This window comes from Chiloscyllium punctatum, chromosome 8, assembly GCF_047496795.1.
Source record: "Chiloscyllium punctatum isolate Juve2018m chromosome 8, sChiPun1.3, whole genome shotgun sequence".
Classification (NCBI taxonomy): domain Eukaryota; kingdom Metazoa; phylum Chordata; class Chondrichthyes; order Orectolobiformes; family Hemiscylliidae; genus Chiloscyllium; species Chiloscyllium punctatum.
In genome coordinates this window covers 93,687,718-93,709,020 of record NC_092746.1, presented here as the reverse complement: position 1 = coordinate 93,709,020, position 21,303 = coordinate 93,687,718, and the positions used below count along the sequence as shown (strand labels likewise).

The window sequence follows — 21,303 nt, the reverse complement described above, 5'->3', positions numbered from 1 at the left end:
AGCAACTGCTAACTCCAATAGGAGGGTGGCGCTAGAGAGCCTGAATTCTTTTTGGTTTTTGGGGGGGGGGGGGATTGGTGTTGTCCCGTAGACGAGTCTGTACTTCACTCAGTTCCAGGTCTCTGCAATATATGGGCATTGTTTTTCTACGCTTTGCTTTTCTTTTGTACGTTCAGTGCATAAGTTGATTTGCAACATGGTCCTTCACTACGTGTCACTGAACAGAGACCATTGTGGAAGTAGCACTGTTTTTAGTCTCAGCACGTGCACGAGTTATGACCTGTTGTGCAGTGCCATAGCGTGGACCAGCGGGGAGACTCTTCCTTGCATTGCAAATTACTGCTATAACTAAGTCCGTGCAGAGACCATTAGTCGTATGTAGTCGTATGTTTTGTGCTGTGTCCGTCACATCTACAGTCAGTTTGAATGGTAGTCTTTTGGACGACATGCAAAATTAAGTTTATTCTTAATTTACACTTGATAGTATTGCTTATAAGAATTCTAGAGGTTGAATATCGCCGTGTTTTGATGATGATTTTGGAAAATCTCCTGAATAGTGATCTTTAAAAGCAAAATGTTACACCAATGGTTATAGTGGTGAGGCTGTCAGTGAAAATCATAGTCTCTGACCAAGATTCAGTATTGTAGTTATGGTTTGATTATTAGGTATACTGAAATTGTCAGGCAAGATGTTAGATTAAAGTCAGGGATGGCTTATTATGTGAATATGAAATGTCACAAGATTCTGTTATTGTCAAAAATGTGAAGTTGCTGGAACTTGCCATTAATCTAAGCTATCTAAAGAGAGGAGCAATGTATCCCTTAATTGCTGTCACCAAACTTTGCTGATTTGGTAGCAATGTACCGTAAGCTAAATCAGTTATTACCAATTAAGTGTACTTGTGTGAATTTCTGAAGTTGCTGTTATCATCAGTATGCAGCTTGTTAGGGGTTCAAAATATTTTCAACACGTGGGCAAGACAAAATTGCACTGTTCCTAGTTTGAATGAACTTCTTGACGACAAAGAAATAAAAAGCATTTAGGCTATACTTAAGATGACAGTCTGGATGTTCATCAGTGTAACAAAAATATGGATTGCAGACAAAACAACACCAAGGAAATCATTTCAACTCTGCCCAACTAGAGTACTGAGCTGAAAATGTGTTGCTGGAAAAGCGCAGCAGGTTAGGCAGCATCCAAGGAGCAGGAGAATCGACGTCTTGGGCATGAGCCCTTCTTCAGGAATGAGGAAAGTGTGTCCAGCAGGCTAAGATAAAAGGTAGGGGGGAGGGGCATTGGAAATGTGATAGGTGGAAGGAGGTCAAGGTGAGGGTGATAGGCCGGGGTGGGGGTGGAGAGGTCAGGAAGAAGATTGCAGGTTAGGAAGGTGGTGCTGAGTTCGAGGGATTTGACTGAGACAAGGTGGGGGGAGGGGAAATGAGGAAACTGGAGAAATCTGAGTTCATCCCTTGTGGTAGGAGGGTTCCTAGGTGGAAGATGAGGCGCTCTTCCTCCAACCGTCGTGTTGCTATGGTCCAAGTCCCTCCTCCCTACCTTTTTATCTTAGCCTGCTGGACACACTTTCCTCATTCCAGAAGAAGGGCTCATGCCCAAAACGTTGATTCTCCTGCTCCTTGGATGCTGCCTGACCTGCTGCGCTTTTCCAGCAACACATTTTCAGCTCTGATCTCCAACATCTGCAGTCCTCACTTTCTCCTCCAACTAGAGTAGTGGTTGTGGATTATTTGTGGATATCTAGTGCTACTTCATTTCACTTGTAGTTTTTCACTTTTCTTTCTCAGTAGTTATTCATTTCATTTTATAGTAATGGTGATGTCTTCCTTAGTTTATTTTTCATTCATTCATAGAATCTCTACAGTGTGGAAACAACAGGTCATTTGGCCCAACAAATCCACACTGACTCTCTCTAGAGAATAACCCGCCCAGACCCATTCCCCTTTTCTAGGAAATTAGGTTTTTTCATATATATTCATTGGAAAAAACTTTACTGTTTTACAAAAAGTTATGAGTACAGAAAAGTAGAAATAATCATATTATAGTGATGTTAAGAATAAACTCCCTACGATACAATCGCAAACTAAGTTTGGTTATCAGGTTAGGATTTTAGTTTTCCAAATAATTCTAACGCCTATTTGTACTTGGCTTCATAGATCAGCTGCTGAAAAATAGTAAATATGATTAATCTACATGGCACTGGTGTTTTCCATTTCAGCCCTTGAAAAGTAATGCATTACAAAGGTTTTCAAATATAGAGGAACACTAGCAACAGTCTCATACAAGGGGCAACACTGACCTTAATGTTTCAGTGATTTTTGAGCTTAATTATTCATAAGCAAGGGAAAATGTTTTTATTTTGGATCTTGGGCATGCATTAGTTGCACCACTTTTTGTCTTAGTCGATAGGCTTTGGTGAAGTTCTACATGAGAATATTTATTGTGATTTATTACCTTTCATTGCAGTATTGAGGGTGCAACACTCTCTTCGGTGGATGTGCCAGATTTTTCATGTTAAACCTAAAATCAGACTTACACATGAATTCTAAGCTACATGTAAAGAATTATTTGGCATTGATGGAGGATGGGATGGGAGGATCTCTCTTCCTGCATTGGCAAATGTTTATATGTCAGCCAACATCCTCAAATAGTTTAATTGACTTTCTAGAATCCAGAATCCTTGAGAGACCATGTAATTTATTGTACCTGAGAGGGCAGTTATTTTTGCACTGGAGTGTCAGCTGAGCTTCTCCACTCTCATTTCTGCAGTGACACTTTGTGGTACTGTTAATAGAGTCATAGAGATGCTGGATATGATGAATAGCCAAAGTCGTTTTTTTCCCAGGGTAGGGGAGTCGAAAACTAGAGAGCATAGTTTTGAGGTGAGGCAAAAGCTATAAAAGGTCAACTTTTTCAGAAGGTTGTGCATGTATGGAACGAGTCACAGTTAATGTGCTGCCACTTAAGCTGGGACTAACACTTAGAAATGTGGTCCTCATGTTTGCCTAACTAGGTATAAATAATCTTGCTTATTTTAATATTGTTTCAGTGCTCGATAGCAATTTAACTTGGTTCAGTTTTCAATGTCAGTGGCCTGAAATGGGGCTTGTTTAAAAATTGACACCAAAATTTTTCCGTTGCTTGTCAAATTTTTTTGAATTGCAGGCAAATCCATAATTAGATGACCTCACTTAAGGTATAGATATAAACCAAATAAACATTTTGGTACGCTGAACTAACTTTTAAATTGTTATGGTCCCAGTATGCTGCTTTTGGGATTTGTGAATATGTCGTGATTCTTCTTTTAAGTTTGTTTCTTCTGTTGCACAATACTCCACTGTCATAACTGCTGTGCTGTTTAAAAACTGACAGTTGCATCACAATTAGGCTATAATTGTAATGGGCAACACTTAAGGTCCAGGTGAGGTTTTTGTAACAAGTGTATGAAGTGTCATTCCATTATGCAGTGTTTTTGAAACTTCGTTTGACGAGTACCAAAAATTCAGAAATTTGGTTGCTGGAGGGGCAACATCATCATCCTTCTCCTCCTCCTTTGCTCTTCTTCCTTCCCCCCCCCGATTTTTAATAACTGTTTGAATTTACAGTCTAAAGTAGAGACAACTTTAGAAATGCTTGACCATTATGAAATTATCTGATTTCTCTTGCAAATTAGATTCTGAATTGTATAGTCCATTTTGAATTTGTCTTTAGCAATTTGTTGGAGATTTAAAGGTTCGCTAGATTAACAATTAGAAATATTCTTTCTAATCCTTAGTCTTGTCAAATAATTTTATGGCCACTTCCTTTCAGAAAGCTGGTCGTATTGGGACAGCTAACTTGTGTCTGAAGTATTAAAAATAATTGAACTCCAGGAATGTATAAATTCAACTCATGTATTAAAATGTTAGTACAATCAATTTATTTTGCACCAAAACCTGTTACTGTTTTACGTCTGGATTTTTCATTTAATGCTTGCATGTCTCTGATTTTTAATTTTTCTTTTAATTTATTTGTAGGATGTGGGTGTAACTGACTGGTCCATCCCTAGTTGCCTTTTGAAGGAGGTGATGAGCTGCCACCTTGAATTACTGCAGATAGTGTGTTCTTGTTAGATTCAAATGCTGGGTCACAATCCTGGAATTCCCTATCCAACAGCAACAATGAAAGAATGACAATATATTTTCATGTCAAGATGGTGATTTGACTTGGAGGGGAACTTGCATGTGGTTGTGTTCCCATTATCTGCTGCCTTTATCCTTTCAGATCATAGTGGTCATGGTTTAGAAGGCACTGACTATCCATTCTCAGCAAACGTCTTCAGTGCATCTTTTAGGTGATGTACATTTCTGTTCTGAGTAATAGTGAAGTGGCAGTTTATGGATGTGGTACCAATCAAGCAGGTTGCTTTGCCCTGATTACTGTCAGGTTTCTTGTGTTGTCAGAGAGGATAGAAGTGTCCCATGTGTTTTTACCTACCATTGGCAAATTGACTGGTTGCTGACTCCTTCTACGTTTAAGCTCTTTAGACAGCTTAGTGATTTATAATTTAAAGATTGTAAAGTGCCAGGAACTTGCCTGTTACTTTCTGAAAATATGCAACGACTGTGGAGGGAATTTTAAAGCCACATGGGAGAAGATGTTCTGTAACTAATTGCCTTTTGAATTTTTCCAGTTACCACTTTTAACCTTATGCAATTGCACAAAACTAAGGGGTTTATATTTTGGAGTTGATTTCAGAACCTTTGCACAATTTTAAAAACTTAGTGCACTAATAGATGATCATTGAGATTGTAGTTGGTTATGTATCATGATGAATGTTAAATAACCATATAGTTGTCGGACATCTAGAATAAGTCTTACCAGGGATGATATACATTTGCAAAGCTCTCAATTATAAGTATACTTGTTTCACAATCAGGTATAGCGATGAAAGCAGAATTGTGCATTTAGATGTATTGACACGTCAGTTATTTAACAGACTGAGATCCATTTCTTCACAGAAACACCAACTGGAGCTGAAAATGGTTAGGAATAAGCTTTTTTTGGGGGGGGGGGGGGAATTGTGAAAATTTGAGAGAAGGGCAATATACAATAAAGTCTCCACTATTCATCTTGTCCATTCTCCTTGAACTCGCTTACCCACATAAGGTTTATTATGCATGTACTTGCGCACTGCATGTGTGATCTTCAGCTAATTGCAGTTCTGAAGAAAACAGTGTGACAAATTTACTACTTAGAGTAGAAAGTGAACACTGTATATTTTCTAGCTGCACATGCACAGTCAGCCCTGTTTGTCATTTGCATATATTGGAGTTTGAGAATTCCTGGGATGGATCACAACATAGTACTTGTCAAAGTAAGTTTCGACAACACTATATAATGGGATGACACTGAATGCACTTGTAACAGAAATCTCACCTGGACTTTATGTAAGTGTTGCCCATTGCAATTATAGCCTAATTGTGATGCAACTGCTTGTTTTTAAACAGCTCCGCAGTTATTATAACACTATTTCTTGAGAGGAGAGACCAACTTATAAAGAAACTGTAGTACTTTACTGAACTTATTCTCTATTAGAATACATTTGATCCAGTGCATCAGTTTTGTTTCCTCTCCATATCATTTTTCATTTAATCCAAATGGTTCTTCATGATATAGTAGGTTGGAATGATGGTGCATATGTTCATTTTGCAAGTAGGTATGACATGCCCTTGTGTAGTTGGGAGAAAGAATGGGGGTGCTGTGGAGAAATAAATGTTTATATTTTAAAACAAACTTGTGCACTGGGGATTTTTGAAGACTTGTGTGTTTTTTTTTAGTTTTTCATTGCAACAAACAGACTTTTGGTACATGTTGTTTCTTTATAGAATTTTGCCCAGTTAATTTTGCATAATAGCACAGATAGATAGGTACTAAAGAAGATTTGCTACCCAGAAACAGAAATATACTCATGTGCGTATTGGACTAATATGGCAGTAAGTTTATCAGCTCAGTTTCCCCGTTATCTATATAAATGACTGTCCAGGTACTATTCTAAGCGTCAGCCAGTAATCTACAATTCATTCTGTGCATTTCACTTACAAATTTCATAACAAAGTTACATGCTCCATTACATTATTAACATTTTCAGTGTATGGCTTTCTTGGTCTCACATTTGTCCCTTTTCAACTTTTGTTCAGGTATTTGGTTTTACTGTGATGCTTAATGTAATTACAAACTAAATATATTCCTAAGCTTTCTTTGATGAGGGACAAAGTTAAATTTGCATGGGGGAGGTGGAGGCAACCCACTTTTTTTTTGCTCCACGAAGATTTGGTGACTCAAAGTACACATCTAAAACCTATTTCCCCATTGTTGTATTCAACAAAGCATAAAGCTTTATATGACATACTGCTCAATTAAAAATGTTATGCTGAATAAAACATGAATGAAAAGTACATTTTTAGTGAATAAAATTTGGCACTACCTTTTTTAGTTTGGAGAGAGTCAAAATTTTGAGTAAAGTGTATATTTTGTAAGCGTATATTTGCATAAAGTCAATATTTCTCTCAAATAGCTGAAACAAATTATAATGGAATTGAAATTTGGTTTTATTATGAAGTACTTAGTCACTTAGCATATTTTCTGAGCATTGGTGTCAACAAACAATAGAACTAATATTTGTTGCACCTGGTTAGGAATGTTACTTTCATGGGGTTGGGGCTGGAAAAGCAGTTGCAAAATGTCATAAGGATTAAGGAAATCTGAAGAAATGGAGAACTTTTATCTCTGTAGCTCCTTTGCAATAATGAGACATTTCAATGATTTCGAAGCGTTGTCACTATTTGCAATAAAAAGAAAATTACTGTAATTTAATGATCTTATTGCATCACAGGGTCCCACATCGCAACAATGATGACAGTATCTTAAAATAATTAACATTACTGTGCTTTGGGATTTCCAGAGGTTGAGGAAGAGTGCTATGCAAATGAGAACTGTTTTATACCATTATCAATGATCAGCTGATCAATGCAGATTTTTATTTATTATTAAATAAATATTGTCACTACACAATAAGAAATTCCTAGCCCTCCTGTCCAACTGAGAGTGAGAGGAGAACTTTATTTAGTATCTCATTTAGAAGTCGTGCATTGTTTCTCCTCAGTACTGTTGCTGAATCCTAGTTTGTGTTTTGAAATCTGAAATGAGTGCTAATACTAAGCCAAGGTTGGCACCTTGGAGATTAACAGATTTTCTTTCTTTTCTTGGAGGTTTGAAGTGCATTTAGAGTCCTACAATATGGAAACCGATTTTCGGTCTATACTGACTGTGTTCCTGTACAAAACTAGTCCCACCTGCATGCACTTGGTCCATAGCCCTCTAAACATTTCTCATTGATGTACTTAACCAGATATTTAAACGCTGTAAATGTATCTGCATCACCCCTTCTTGCAGTTTGTTCTATAAATGAATCACTTTTTAAAAAAAAACCCAAGTCTTTTTAAAATCTTTCTATTACCTTAATACAGGCCTATAGTCCTGAAATCCCCCACCCCAGGGGAAAACGCACCTACCCTTTGTTATCTATACCCCTCATGATTTTATGATCCTCTAAGCGCCTCAACCACCTCTACTCCAGTGGAAAAAAAATCCAGCCTCTCCCTATAACTCCAACTTTTCATCCCAAGCCATGTTGCAGTAAATTTCTTTTGAACCCTCTCCAGCTTATTTTCCTTCCTATGACAGAGCAACCAGAACTGGACACAACTCCAGGAAAGGACACCCCAACATGTGCAACCTCAACTCCTATACTCCAAAATGACTGAGTAATGAAGCAAGAGTGCTAAATGCCTTCTTAACCACCCTGCCTACATGTGATGCAAACTTCAAAGAACTATCTAACTGAAACCGTAGGTTTCTCTGTTCTACAGCACTACCCAAGGTCCAACTTCTAATTGTATAAGTCTTGCACTTGTTTTTACCAAAATGCAGTACCTCTCATTTATCCAGATTGAACTTGATATGCCACTCAGCCCATTGATCCAACAGATCAAGATGTCTTTAAATCTTAATTACCTTCACTGTTCACTGTACCACCAATTTTGGTGTCATCCACAAACTTATTAATATTCTCATCTAAGTTATTCATATAGATGACAAACAAAAATGGACCTAGTACCAATCCTGTGGAACACTCCTGATAACTGGCCTCTAAGTCCTGCAAAACAGCCCTCCAACATCACTCTCTCCTATTAAGCCAATTTTGTATCATCATAAAACCCATGTGATCAACTTTTCTAATTAGTCAACCTTGAGGAATCTTTTCAGCTTTACTAAATTACAAGTAAATAATGTCTATTACTGTGCCCTCATCGATCATCGTTACTTCCTAAAAAAACTCAGGTTTGTGAGACACGATTTTCCTTGCACAAAACCGTATTGAGTGTCCCTAATCATTCATTGCCTCTCCAAATGCATATAAATCCTATTTTTAACAATCACTTCCAACAACTTGTCCAGCTCAATTTGATATTTTTATTTATATGCATTGTGTATGATTTGGATTTTATGTCTAACTTATCTAACATTAGATAAATTTATGACGTGTAAAATAGTGTCACTGCTGTTTGTTATTTTCTGCAATGGTCCTTGACTTCTATCCTGATGTTCTATTTTCTTAACTCCTTACAACAGAAGTAGTTCTCACCACCATAATGAAATAAGGGTTGGCAAAGTCTGTAACTGATTTTTTTTTTTGTCCAGACGTACTGAATTTCAAAAGACAAATGTACGTTGTAGTGTCCCCACCCGTAGCACTTTCAACTGCTGAGTTTAATGTAGGAATTGAGATAAGCTGGACTGCAGTTAATTCTTGGATTCAGAATCTTGCATATGTTTGAGAAAGTACTTGCATGTTATAAGATTCTATGCTTTGCTTTACACATAGATAAATAACAGCCAACTGAGATAATTGATAGGGTTACAACTTTTTGGGCATGTAAAACGATGAGTATGTTGCATTTTGGTGTTAGGGTTGAGACAACAAGGAATAGATGATGGAATGGCTGCACATGAGAATAGGTTCTACTTGCAGCTTAAGTTGTGGTGTCTGTTGCAATTGTCTTTTTGAAATAAATCCTACTAGGAACTTTAACTGCATGATGTTGCACTTAAGAGTCATAGAGATTTATTGCATGGAATCAGAGCCTTTGTTCCAACCCGTCCATGCCAACCAGATATCCGAACCCAATCTAGTCCCACCTGCCAGCACCTGGCCCATATCCCTCCAAACCCTTCCTATTCATATACCCATCCAAATGCCTCTTAAATGTTGCAATTGTACTAACCTCTGCCACTTCCTCTGGCAGATCATTCCATACACGTACCACCCTCTGCATGAAAAAGTTGCCCCTTAGGTCTCTTTTATATCTTTCCACACTCACCCTAAACCTATGCCCTCTAGCTCTGGTCTCCCTGACCCCAGGGAAAAGACTTTGTCTATTTATCCTATCCATCCCCCTCATGATTTTATAAACCTCTATAAGGTCACCCCTCAGTCTCCGACGTTCCAGGGAAAACAGCCCAGCCACTTCAACCTCTCCCTATAGCACACATCCTCCAACCCTGGCAACATGCTTGTAAATCTTTTCTGAATCCTTTCAAGTTTCACAACATCTTTCCGATAGCAAAGAGGCCAGAATTGCACGCAATAGAGTATTTCCAACATTTAGCAATAAAGCACTCTAAGCTTATAGGCAGCAAAGTCTTGATTTAGTGTTTTTGTGCCAGTGAAGTAGAAGGGGCAAAGTAGTTGTTAACACATTGAATTTGTAGCCAGCTCCTCTAGTAATTGGAGCATGGCAGTTGCGGATAAACTTTAGGGCCGATCGTTAGCTGTTGGCATTCCAATGTTGAAAGTGGGCTTCAGCTTGAATTGTGGAACATAGTTGACATCTAAGTGGGGAAAAAAAACACTACGATTACATATTGACATGGGTAACTGTTTTAGAATAACTGAGATCTGTATGACCAACGTGGCCTGAAATGTGTGTGCAGGAAATGGTTACAGTTAGGTTTTGTCCAAATTAAATTTTGTGGAAAATGAACTTTTAATTTTGACATTGTGAATTGGACATACAAGTATCTGGCATTGAAGAAGTTGCAATAGCTGGGGGCTTGACCTTTTCAAAGGCTGACTGCAACTGTTGTTCAAGACATTTGGGGCTCGTTTTATACATTGAAATAAATCCTACTAGGAACTTTAACTGCATGATGTTGCACTTAAGAGTCATAGAGATTTATTGCATGGGATTTATCTCATCCAATTCAACAATCACTTGTTTTAGTGTGGCACAAGTCTTATTGAGTTTGGGGTGCTTTGATCTGTGCACAAAATATTTTAAAGTCTCAATCCAGGAAGTTCAGTGCATAATCTATACTTTGACATTGAAATTCATTGCTGAGGAACTGCTGTTTTTTGAGATACTTGAATTGAAAAGTTGGTTATCATTTTTATTAGACATAAAATATTTCATAACACTAATATTTGCAGAGGAGCAGGAAGACTTCATTTTTTCTCATCAAGCTACAGCATTTGGGGGGGGTGTCACGGGGAAACTATCCTGCTGATTCTGTATGGGGAAAATATGAAGATTGGACTGATTTCCTACCCCTTAAGTGACTATTCCTTTTGGATATCTAAGCTTTAGCTGAACAGTCAAGTACTTGTGATTGAGCTGAGCATAAAACATTCTGAAATAAGGCCATTAAGATTAGATTAGATTAGATTACTTACAGCGTGGAAACAGGCCCTTCGGCCCAACAAGTCCGCACCGCCCCGCCGAAGCGTAACCCACCCATACCCCTACATCTACATTTACCCTTACCTCACACTATGGGCAATTTGGCATGGCCAATTCACCTGGCCTGCACATCTTTGGACTGTGGGAGGAAACCGGAGCACCCGGAGGAAACCCACGCAGACACGGGGAGAACGTGCAAACTCCACAGTCAGTCGCCTGAGGCGGGAATTGAACCCGGGTCTCAGACGCTGTGAGGCAGCAGTGCTAACCACTGTGCCACCGTGCCGCCCACTAAGCTTAACAGTTGTGTCAAATATCTGTGCCATTCAGCCAGTTATGCTTATGCTATCCACACTTGGCCACTTCCTCAGTCTGCCATAGCAGAATAGCTGTATAAGAGCAAGTATGGAAACATTTTCCAAATTAAAAGCAGGAGTAGGCTATTCAGCCCCTGCAGCCTGCCCTGCTATTCGAATCAGTCATGACTGACCTGATTGCAGCCTCAACTCCACATCCCAGCCGATCCCGATAATGTTTCATTCCCTTGCTCATCAAGAATCTATCCACCCCATCTTTAAAAAAGGGTGGCCGCTGTCTAAACAGCAACCCTTAGTTCTAGGTTCTCCCATAACAACAGGACTCATTCTCCACATCTATCCTGTCAGATGTCTACAGATTTTGTTTCATTCAAGTGGCCTTTTATGCTTCTAATTTGCAGTGCATTGTGCATAACCCTAACCCCTTTCTTTTTAACCTCTGCTGAGCACGCAGATTGCTTCCATTAATGTCCCCAAATATGCATTTTATCAGTGCCATTTAAAATTTACATTATCCTCCTTTTCTGCTTGTAAATAGCAATGTCTTTATGAAGTGTATTTGGAGTCCAGGTCAGCCAACTAACTATTTGGAATCTGCTTATATATTCACAGTCCTACGGTGAAGGTCATTCCTCCCATTTCTACTCTCTTTAATTTTACTGGAAATTTATAATTTTGCCCTCAAACTTGATTTGAACAATATATGAATTTAAATAGCTGGCTTACTATTGGAGGTCAGTTTACTTCTTACAGTATGAACCTTTTTAGCCATTTATTTTCTAGAGTCTGTTTTCCAATTGTTCTTTTGACTGGAAACTCATTCGTTTAGACCATGTTGAATATTCTTTGGCAGTTCCACAGGGTCTGACTTACTTTCACTCTGGGTGGGGTGGTTTCTGTGGTGGAACAGTCTGATCCCAGAGTTGTAGACTGTTGCAGGTGGCATCAAGAGGAGGCTGCTGAGGTTGTTCAGGGGCTCACTATGGATCTTGATAATCGGAAGATAATGTAAGCAGGAATGGTCATTCTATGATGTCTCTCAAAGTGTCAGGAATGACTCATCACTTGGTTTCTGTAAAATGCCGCCATCGTCTACATACTGCAGCTCAATAACAGAAGTTGGGGTAGTTTTGCCCTGGAAACGTTGAAGGTTGAACAATTTCCTACGCGTCCTGTAGGTTTAGATTAGATTACTTAGTGTGGAAACAGGCCCTTCGGGCCAACAAGCCCACACCGACCCGCCAAAGCGCAACCCACCCAGACCCATTCCACTACATTTACCCCTTTACCTAACACTACGGGCAATTTAGTGTGGCCAATTCACCTAACCTACACATTTTTGGATTATGGGCGGAAACCGGAGCACCTGGAGGGAACCCATGCAGACACTGGGAGAATGTGCAAACTCCACACAGTCGCCAGAGGCAGGAATTGAACCCAGGTCTCTGGCGCTGAGAGGCAGCAGTGCTAACCATTGTGCCACCGTGCCGCCCACTAGGTTATAGGTTAGCTTCTTAAAGATGAAGATGGAGACAGACATTGATACGATGCCACCCTGCTTGATCTCAGTTTGCACGTGTTGTCTGTGATGGATCTGGTGAGGGTCACGTCTTGCATGTTTTTTTTAAGCTGGTGGAGAATGGTGACAAATGTCTGAGCAGATGAATTTGAGCATGATATTTGGGATGGAAGGGAACATTGATCGTTGCATCAACTCTGGTAATGATGGATGAGATCTTTTGAAGGGTCATCAAATGAGGCCATATGGGTCTTGGTCCTTTTACAGATCTTGTGGTCTTGGTCATACAGATATACAACACTGAAACAGATCCTTTGGTCCATGCCAACCAGATATCCTAACTTAATGTAGTCCCATTTGCTAGCATCTAAAACCTTCCTATTCATATACCCATCCAGTTGACTTTTAAATGTTGTAATTGTACCAGCTTCTGGTAAGTTCTTTTTCTTGAGATCCTTACACACTCGATGTAACTGCAACATGCCAACTTCTCTGAACAACCAAATTTTATTAAGCAAAGTACAATACAAACTTTCCAGAGGAACTTTTAACATACCTCGCAGGGCTTATGGAGTCAGGTCAAAGCTCTCCCTGAATAAAGGAAATGATCCTGTCTTTATACAAAGCTTTACATCACAGTAATGCCCATGAGAGAACCTCCAGCCATCCCTGCCACAGTCACATGCTACTCGAGACACCATGCTGTGACCTGACCACCTCCAGAAACAAAAAAAAGAATGTAAATCATCCCTTAATGTTCAAATCTGTTGCAAATAGTTTTTTTTAAACTACAGGGAGTTGTCAAATTCCAACTGTAATGTTCTTGTTGATCTCTGAATAGGGGATGAGAATGTAAGTAGTAAGATTTAACAATATAAATGGCTCTAAATGGTGAGTTGATAATGTAAATTTCTTACAATCCCTCTAAGTCCGAGGCATCCAACCCTAGCCTTGGGACATCCAATTTCCTGTAGGTCAGCAGAGCAAGTTAACTCTTCAATATTACACCACCTCCAATTCCTCTGGTAACTTCCATATTTGTACCATCCTCTGCATGAAAATGTTGCCCCCCCCCCCCCCCCCCCCAAGATCCTTTTTAAATCCTTCACTCTCCCCTTAAACCTATGCTGTTTTGATTTGGACCCCCCCACCCTGGGGAAAAGACCTTGTCTACCCTCATGATTTTATAAACCTCTAGAAGGTCACCCCTCAGTCTCTGCTCCAGAGAAAACAGCTCCAGTCTATTCAGTCTCTCCTTTTAAACCCTCCAATCCTGGCAACATCCTTGTAAATCTTCTGTAATTCCTTTCAAGTTTCACAACATTCCTCCTATGGCCGATAGACCAAAATTGCATGTGGTATTCCAGAAGTCGCCAACCGATATCCTGCACAGCCATAATGTGGCTTCCAACTTCTACACTCAATGCACTGACCAATCAAGGCAAGCATACCGAACACCACCTTCACTATTCTATGTACCTGCAACTCCACTTTCAAGGAATTATGAATCTCATCCTTCTTGAATTGCTCAGGAAGTCGGTGAACCTGTAGATCTGCATTAGCTGAGGCAATGCTATTGAGAATGAAATCACTTTACTTGGAAACAATCAGAACCATATTTTCCCTACAGCTTGCTTTGTTATCGTTTGAAAGTAGATTCCTGATGAATGCCAGACAAGTCTCCTGCAGCAATTTTTTTCTCCTTTCAGCAGTGTTCATGTTTTGTGCTACCGTGTAACTGTTGACATGAAAAATATTGTGGGAATACAACTCTCCTCTGCTTTCCATGAGCCTATGATAAATTAGTATTACATTGTATTGGAAGCTTGAAGAGTAAGCCTGATTTATTTTGACGAAATACTTTTATCCCTTGCTTTCTTCATTCTTTACGTGTTTATTTAGTGTCTCTTGCCCTGATTCTGTGAATGTTGTAAATAATATCTTCTTAAAAGCACTGGTAGTGTTTACTTGTATTTTGAGAGAGAGCTGAATAAGGTTAGCTCACTTTTTATTGAAGTGCTGGCCTTCAGTTATATCACCCTTTTCAGTTCTTAATAGAACCAGCAAGTAAAATTGATCTTGTCTAAACCAGTTATATCAGCCTTAGAGGCAGCATGTTGGCTCAGTGGTTAGCACTGCTGCCTCACAGCACTAGGCACCCAGGTTCAATTCCAGCCTTGGGTAACTGTCTGACCTATGTGGTGTTTGCACATTCTCCCAGTGTCTGCGTCTCCCAATGTCCAAAGATGTGCGGGTCAGGTGAATTGGCCATGCTAAACTGTCCATAGCGTTAGGTGCATCATTCAGAGGGATATGGGTCTGGGTGGACTGCTCTCGGAGAGTCGGTGTGGACTTGTTGGGCCGAAGGGCCCTGTTTCCACACTGCAGGGAATCTAATCTAATCAAGGACAGCCATTCTTGTAGCTGTCATTCCTCCCACAATACAAAAGATGGGCACATCCGGTGAATTAGTCATGCTAAATTGCCCATAATGTTAAGTGTATTAGTCAGGGGTAAATATAGGGTAGAGGAATGGGTCTGGGTGGGTTCCTCTTTAGAAGGTCGGTGTAGACTTGTTGGGCCAAGTGGCCTGTTTCCATACTGCAGGGAATCTAATCTACTTCTGTACGACCAGTTATATTGTAGGGGCCATGTTGCATATTTACTGACTGGGTGATTTGTTAATGCAAGAATAAAATATCAATAAAAAAAGAATTGAATAATCTGTTATTCCACATTTAATATTACTCATGCAAGGCATATATTCTTTTGGCACTGCAGATACAATAGAAGAAAAAAAAATTATTATAACCTTTCTTGCTTTGGAGTAAGTGAGATGAATCCAGAGATGTTAATGTACAGCAAAGGCAATTAGCTAAGTTGATAGAAATGTAAAGCTGAAAAGTTTTTACCCAATGTTATATAAGTTATCTTGAAGAAAAGTGACAATGTAAACTGTACTCTGATAAAACTTAATATGTTGTACAGCTTTTAGTATGCAGAATGCCGTAGTTGATTGCCATAGAAGACATTGGCAGATGCTGGTCATTAGTCAGCTAACATTTTGATTGAAACGCTAACAATGAGAACATAGTAGTACGTCTGATCCAGAAATCTGTAAGATCGTTAATAACCGACAAACACATAAATGGACTCTGCACCCAATATAGTGAGTATAGTATGGTGGAATAATAAGACACCCAGCATAAATCTAGGTACCAAAATCTCTGCCAATATTATCTGTTTAAGGCTACAAACGTGATGCTCCCCGAAGTTTTGTATTAAGCAAACCCTAATTGGAAGTGAGAATATTGAGTTGGATAAACTGACTTCTTAAAGGCAAATCCATGTGAACGTTCTTAATGTTAGATAGGCATGGAAATTATGCAAGTGTTTGTCAGTTTTGATGAGTCTATTGTTGTGGAGTAAGAACAGTAATTTGGATTCATTAATGACAATTTCTCGGGTACTGCAAGTGCCCTTAGAGATCCAAAATGGCATTCATGGTGCATGCACAGTAGTGTGCTGCATAATTCACTTCTCATATTGGTGTAAGTTCAGTGAATGTGTTGTGGAAGTATACATAGCAGGTAGATTGCAACATCAGTAATGTACAGTTCTCATTTGATGCCAGCAATGTTATTTTGGGGCTAAATCCTCTTTATCCCCTACAGCTGAATGAGTTTGGCAACAGGAAGATTGCCCTTTTCTCTTCTACCTCTCTGCAGTTTTAAATACCTCTGAACAGGATGGTCAGAAATATTATACATCTTCTGGAGCAAGTGGGACTTGGAATTCAGGTCTCCTGTCTCAAAGGTACGGACACTGCCATTGCACCACACAAACTCCCTACTCCTCCCAGCAGTTTTATTCCAAGATGGTCAATTATTATCTGTTAGCTGCTGAATGCTTTTTTTATTGAATTGTAACTTGGAGGGTGTCACCAGCCACATGGAGTAATTGGAGCATGGGGCAGGAGGACTTTTATTTTGTCTAAGTGCTTCATGAATTCTACAGAGAGCAGCAACCAAATAAGCTCTCAATTCTCCAGTCATCAACATTCCCATATGTTATCTTCCTGCTCACTGACCATGGCACCATTTTGCCAAATAAGAGACAGTTGGGATAGAGTCATAGAGATGTACAGCACGGAAACAGACCCTTCGGTCCAACCCGTGCGTGCCGACCAGATATCCCAATCCAATGTAGTCCCACCTGCCAGCACCCAGCCCATATCTCTCTAAACCTTTCCTATTCATATACCCATCCAAATGCTTCTTTAAATGTTGCTAAAGGGTACATTTTCAAAATGACAACCTGTAACTAGTGAAATGCCACTCTCTGATTAGTGCTGAGGCCAAGATGATTACAATAGATGTTAAATGTCTAGGGCCAGAGGGCATAATCACAAAATAAGGGGTCACACATTTAAGACACAGGTGGGAGAGAAATTTCTTTAGGGTGGTGGATGCTGGTCAAGATGGTCAGTAAAGATACCAAGAGTTATAGAGAAAAGGCAAAAAAATGAAGTTGAGGGTCATCAGGTTGCATATGGTCTTATTGAATGGTTTACTTCTGCTCCTATGTTTCACTGTCTTTATTCATTCCACTCACTGCAAGTGGAAACATAGATACTGATTCCTGGGGTACTGGGATTGGCATGTAGTGTGATATTAAATCAGTTAGGACTGTATTCACTAGAATTTAGAAGCATGTGGTGTGCCTGGGAGGAGAATGTTGTTAGAAAACTATAAAATTCTAACAGGAACAGATAGCATAGATGCCGGAAAGATGTTCAAAGCCAGGGGTCATAGCCTAACTACAGTGGTGTAGGTCATTTAGCACAGAGATGAGGGTGGTGAGCCAGTAAAATTCTGTTACAAAATATTGTTTTCATGAAGGAGACAGATATAGAGATGTACAGCATGGAAACAAATTCTTCGGTCCAACTTGTCCATGCTAACCAGATATCCCAACCCAATCTAGTTCCACCTGCCTGCACCTGGCCCATATTCCTCCGATCCCCACCTGTTCATATACCCACCTATCCAAATGTCTCTTAAATGTTGCAATTGTACCAGCCTCCACCACTTCCTCTGGCAGCTCATTCCATACACTTACTACCCTCTGTGTGAAAATGTTGCTCCTTAGGTCTCTTTTTATATCTTTCCCCTCTCACTCTAAACCTATGCTCTCTAGTTCTGGACTCCCCCACCCCAGGGGTAAGACTTTGTCTATTTATCCTATCCATGCCCCTCATAATTTTGTAAACCTCTATAAGGTCACCCCTCAGCCACCTCCGCTCCAGGGAAAACAGCCCCAGCCTGTTCAGCCTCTCCCTATAGCTCAAATCTTCCAACCCTGGCAACATCCTTGTAAATCTTTTCTGAACCCTTTCAAGTTCCACAATATCTTTCCGATAGGAAAGAGACCAGTATTACAGGCAGTGTTCCAACAGTGGCCTAACCAATGTCCTGTACAGCCTCAACATGACCTCCCAACTCCTATACTCAATAATCTGACCACCAAAGGAAAGCATACAAAGTGCTACCTTCACTATCCTATCTACCTGTGACTCCACTTTCAAGGAGCTATGAACCTGCACTCCAAGGTCTCTTTGTTCAGCAATACTCCCCAGGACTTTTACCATTAAGTGTATAAGTCCTGCTAAGATGTGCTTTCCCAAAATGCAACACCTCACATTTATCTAAATTAAACTGCATCTGCCATTTCTCAACCCATTGGCCCATCTGATCAAGATCCCATTGTAAATACTTGGGACTGAATGGATCAAAAGGTATGTGGAGAACGTAGGAACAGGTTACTGAGTTGGATGATTAGCCATAATTATTATTGAATGGCAGAATAGGCTCAAAGGACTGAATAGCCTACTTCTACTCCTGTACTTTGATAGATTGCTGAACCTCTGTGATGTGCCCTGCAAGCTACTTTGAACACCTGACTTCACAGCTATCTGAGCTTTCATGGCAACAAACTGACCTTACAAAAAAACTGCAGCATTGAAATACTTTGCAGCTTGTGCTTCACTGGAACCCGCAACAGAGACCATCAGATGCTGTAATATTTGCACTCTCAAGTGTACACCTTTCCATTTGCAAAAGATGGTCTCCTGACTTCATGCAAAGTCCTGAATCATATTATTCTTTCTTGCTGGTGATTGCTGCGAAACTTTTGGCAGGCCTTATAGTACTTCAAGCATTTAGTTATATGCCACATCAATTTTATTTTCTGTTGGCTTCCATTTCAAAATTCTCATCCAATTTCTCTGTTCAAGCTGTGTGCAAAGCTGCCTCCTGATGAGCTGCTCCTGCCTAGCTTTTCTCCATGTGCAGATGTTGCATCTGTGTTTTGTAAGTTGAGGAAAAATCCTGATCTTTGCTGCAAGTTTTGATTCAAAATTGTAATTGTGCTTTTATCTTGTGATGGAGGAGGGAGGGAGACGAAAGGGAAGTATTATCTTACACTTTGCAGCTTATGGAACAGAAAACAAAAAGTGGAATATAAGGAGTAGGATTCATAAGAGGACATGAGTGGTTTCAGTATGCTAGTACACATGGTCGCAGTAGTGGATGTCCATATAATGGTTGGCCCTCTCTCTCACGGTTGGGTTTGCGTTGTGTAGTTTTACTTGTTCTCCTGTGGGTAATCTGTGTTGCTTCTGTTTGTAATCCATCTTATGTAAGAGAGGAAATATATTGCTGAGTATTGTGCAATATGAATAGCTGATGTGGCTGTTGATGTAGACTAGTTTACCACGCAAGCTTTGAGATGTTGACATGAGACTTGCAGTGACCTAATATGTGAGAAGATGAAGCATGTGCACATTGGTTGTTATCTGATGCTGGTGTAACTGAGGCCATTGAACTTGTTGCCAGGTTCACTGGCTTGATACGTGGCATTGACCTGTGACTTTCAGCTTTCACTTTTTTTTAGCATTTGTTTGGAATCCCACGGTTCCCTGCAAGTGCAGACCATCTCTCTGATTCAGAACCTCCTTCAGGACCTTTTCTGCTTGTTTGGAATTTATAAGATTTGTTACTGTTTTGTGTCTGATCCAGTTGCTTCATGACTGCTTGTTTGCACCAGTGTCTGTTGCAATGCATCTCTTGTCAATACTTTAACTAGTGCTAGCAAGTTAAAATTTTGTATTCTGTATTGAAGCATACAGCCAGTGAACAGTTGCACTTAGTTTGGATTATTCAGATGAGCAGGCGGCACAAATTGATGTCCTGTCTTCATTGCAAACAACAGGCACAGAATGAAACTTGAGCCCTTTTTGGGAGGAGGCTGGTCTTTTCAATTTAGCCCCATGGGGATTTAACTTGAAATTGCACTAGTTTGAATTTAACTTTTTAACCGAAATAACACATTCCAAAATCAGATTCTGACAGGAGGACTTGTCTTTATGCACAAGGTACTATTTGAGAAGTGAGAAGAATTGTTAAGAATATTATGTCCAAATAATAAACAGTTTAATAAAATTACCTCAAAGAACTGTGCTCACTTGTTAGATTATGAAATAATGATTTGTTTAAAGGAAAACTCCCAAGTTGATTCTAGATTTGCATTTGGGCTTGATAGAAATAGAATTAAATTGAATACTGATGACGTTTTTATGCATTGTGCATACAATGCGTTGCGTAGTTAAAGGAGCAGTAAATTTCCTTTAATACATTAAATAAAGATGAATATGTCCAGTCAAGCAGTAGATTCCTGAGGGCGGCACAGTGGTTACAACTGCAGCCTCACAGTGCCAGAGACCCAGGTTCGATTCCAACCTGTGGTGACTGAGTGGAGTTTTGCATATTTTCCCCATGTCTGTGTGGGTTTCCTTCAGGTGCTCAGGTTTCCTCCCACAGTCCAAAGATGTGCAGGTCAGGTGAATTGGCCGTGCTACATTGCCCATAGTGGTAGATGCATTAGTCAAAGGGAAATGGGTCGAGGTGGGTTACTCTCCGGTGGGTCAATGTGCACTTACCATCCCTCTCAAAAATTACACAAAACAGATACACAGGTGCAAAAGATAATAGGCTATTGGAGTACTGGTCTTCATCCCTAGGCAATTGAAATTTACAAAAAAAAGCAACACTTCAGTTGTCTGGAGCCTTGGTCAGATGCAATATGTATTGCATTCAGGTTTGGGTATTTAAACTAAGGGGGAAATATACAGGTGTGAAATGTGCACTAATTATATTCACTAGAATAATATCAGGATTGAAGACATTAAGTTATCAATGAAGCATTTTTGACTATGAATGTGCCCTTGACTTTGAATGTGTACTACTTGTGCTGCTGTCATAATTGCTTAGCAGAAGGACTTGCTTTCTAATTTTCGAATGTTTTGATAGCTCAAATGTAAGATATCTGAAATAAATAGATTTTATTTATTACAAATAAATTCTGGAAATAGGACCTAATTGGCAGAAAATGTCTTGTGTAATATTTTGCAGTTTAAACAACAGTGGCAATACTAAATTTTTCTGTTTGTTTCTAATGTCTAAAGATTTTACAGAATCTTTCTGGTTGATTAGCACTCATAGGCATTCTTTCAACCATTGTTGTAATGTGGTTAAGCATATTACCACCACTACCTAGTGTATGAGAACATCCTAATTTGGAAGTGCGTCGTTCTTTGTCAGGTCACAATTT

General features: G+C 39.6%; 1 protein-coding gene across 5 annotated transcripts in view; it reads left to right on the top strand.

The window, feature by feature from the left end:
- Positions 1-21,303, top strand: part of LOC140480762 (enhancer of polycomb homolog 1-like) — a 258,043-nt gene that overhangs the window by 126,397 nt on the left and 110,343 nt on the right. The gene's annotated exons all lie outside the window — the stretch shown is intronic.